At 34.8% G+C, this 2535-nt stretch overlaps 1 long non-coding RNA gene across 1 annotated transcript; it reads left to right on the top strand.

Moving 5' to 3' along the window:
- Positions 1 to 748: 748 nt before the first annotated feature.
- Positions 749 to 2147, top strand: LOC110707442. The gene is made up of 2 exons (XR_002508492.1): positions 749 to 1130; positions 1679 to 2147. It is a non-coding gene; the product is annotated as an uncharacterized LOC110707442 (long non-coding RNA).
- The last annotated feature ends 388 nt before the right edge of the window (positions 2148 to 2535 follow it).

Below are 2535 nucleotides of genomic sequence, written 5' to 3'. Positions count from 1 at the left end.
TCCTTCTTCACCTTGGCCAACTCGGACTGAGCCTCCTCAAGCTCCGAATCTCGTTTGCAGATCTGCTGAGCAAAAGCCTCAAATGGACATTTCTTTTAATCGACAAAATATTTTTACCTAACTCTAACGACGTTGGCAAGTAGACAGTCAGAGATTTCCAATTATATCTCATATGCCTTAATGCGACTTTGGAATAAAAAGTTTTTGAGAATTTTAAAAACGCATTCTTTGAATAGAGCAAACCGCGTCGCACGCAACTTCCAAAGTTGTGTGCGACTTCTGAACACGACTCTGAGAGTTGCGCTTAGCACTCCAGCACCCTCTGACGGTGCAATAGGGGTCTCCCGTTAAATCTAAAGACAACAAGAAGTCACTTAAAATAAACTTTAATTAATCAATTCACATAGTATTCTTTCGTTAATCAAAGACTTGAATTGGAATAACTAATTTTTGTTTTATCACTAAAGACAAGGTGAATATTGTTTATTTCTTGTTCTTTTCACGAATTTGAATAAAGTAGAGTAACGACATAAGTTGCAATGTAACACTTTATGATTTTTGCTTGTAAATAAAGTTAACTAACTTAGTTTTTAGGAATCAAATTGCATATATATTTGGTAATGAAATTGTGAAAAAGGAAGAGCTAGTAGAGACCGTAGTTGGACTAGGTCTTTGATTCTCAAAAGAACGATTTCCTAGTACCCTTGCTCCCAAACTCATTTCTGGTTTCACAGAACAAGCAATATGGGTATGGGTAAAGTTATGATTCATGTTAATTATCCCTTGAACTCTACTTGGGAGAGAGGCATGAACGAAGTTCATCAGTTTTCTTAAAACTCATTGGCTACTCTTGACCATTGAATTAGATTAGATCTGGTGTATTTAAGTGTTTTAATTTGTTACCTAATTTATGAAATTATCTCTCCTTTATTTTTACTCTATTTTTCTCTCTCCTCCATCTCACGATCTGTTGATCTCCATCTCCCTCCTTCCCAAATCAAAATCAATGCTGAAAATCATCAAATTACAGAGGTATTTGGTTCAATCTTCATCGATTTCGTCGTTATCTTCTGAAATCCAGCTGCAATTTCTTCGGTTCTTCATCAATTTCTCAATCAACAATCTATTATGTGAGTTAGTCATTTTTCATAATTTGAGTAGATTTCAGTTTTTTAATTTTCGATTTTTTTTTTTGGCAATTTTATCACAAAAAAAATTTTCTACGATTTTGTTCGATTTCTTGTGCGATTTTGTGTATTTTGTTCATCAATTTTGTTCGATTTCCAGTGCGATTTTGCGACTTTTGCTCATCAATTTTTTCGACTTTTTTTCATCAATTTTGTTCGATTTTGTTTGATCTTGCGATTTCTTGTTCGATTTTGTTCAATTTTGTTCGATTTCCTGTTTGATTTTGCTTGATCTTAGTAAATTAGGTTTTTATGTGTAATTTTTTCTCGAAATTTTACTCTTAACTTTATTTAAGCTATTTCATTCTTAATCAAGTTTCATATGAGTGTAATTATGTTATAATTCAACTTAATTTCTTCGTTTGGCAATCTTGAGCTTCAATTGTATTTTATGTGTAATTTTTGCTCGACTTTCTTTCGGTTCTGAATGCAATTGTATTTTCGTTTAATTTTATGTATTTTCTAATTGGCTGAATTGTTGATTGTTGGAGGTTAAATTGTTGATGTTGGCGTCGGGCTTTGGTGGCGAATTGGTGGAGCAATTGGTGGCTGTTGTGTGGGCGTCTAATAGAGATGTGACTGCTGATGTTGCGGGCCGTTGTGGTGGTTATTGCGATAGCTAGTCATGTGAATTGGCGGAGGTTGGTTGTGGATTTGGTTAAATGAAACAATGATGATAATGGACTCTTTAGTTCGACGTTCATCCCTTCCTTGTCAGATTATTTACAGTACTGATCGAATGAAGTAGAAGAAATAAGTTACAATAGGTTATAGAAATAAGATATTATTCATGATTTTTTTGCTACTGTAGCATATGGTTATTTATAACATAAATTCCACAATTTATGACTTAAGTTTTGAACTATTTGAATTTTGAAGCATGTTTTCTGTTCCAAGTATTCATCTGTACTTCCAAACTCATCAATCTTTCAAATCAACAGGAAGAAAAATTTCAGACCACCCTAGGTTGTATTCAGTTTTCTTATGGATTAAACTTGTGTTATATTTTGTTTTCTAGGTTGAGCTTAATTCTCATTGCTTATACGTGAGCTTCAATGGAGTTTCCTCCATTGTTGTCTCTACAAGCTTTTAAAGTTCTTCAGCTTCAATGGTGGTGGCTGGGATGCCGATACGGCTCGAATATAGGGGCAAGCGAAGTCGGGGTAAGGGGTGGTACGGCCGGTGGTGGTGGAGCTGGGCGCCGGCCAAACCGTTGCCGGTGGAGTCCCTGCGTGTGGGGGAGGGGGATGGAGATGGGTGTTTTTTTTTTTTTTAAAAATAATTTTAAAAATGTTAAAAAAATTTTATATTTTCAAACCAATAAAATGATGACACGTGTCTATATAAC

Source organism: Chenopodium quinoa, unplaced genomic scaffold, assembly GCF_001683475.1.
Source record: "Chenopodium quinoa cultivar QQ74 unplaced genomic scaffold, ASM168347v1, whole genome shotgun sequence".
In the NCBI taxonomy this organism is placed as follows: domain Eukaryota; kingdom Viridiplantae; phylum Streptophyta; class Magnoliopsida; order Caryophyllales; family Amaranthaceae; genus Chenopodium; species Chenopodium quinoa.
The sequence above is the reverse complement of the archived record's forward strand: the minus strand, read 5'-3'. Positions and strand labels throughout refer to the sequence as shown.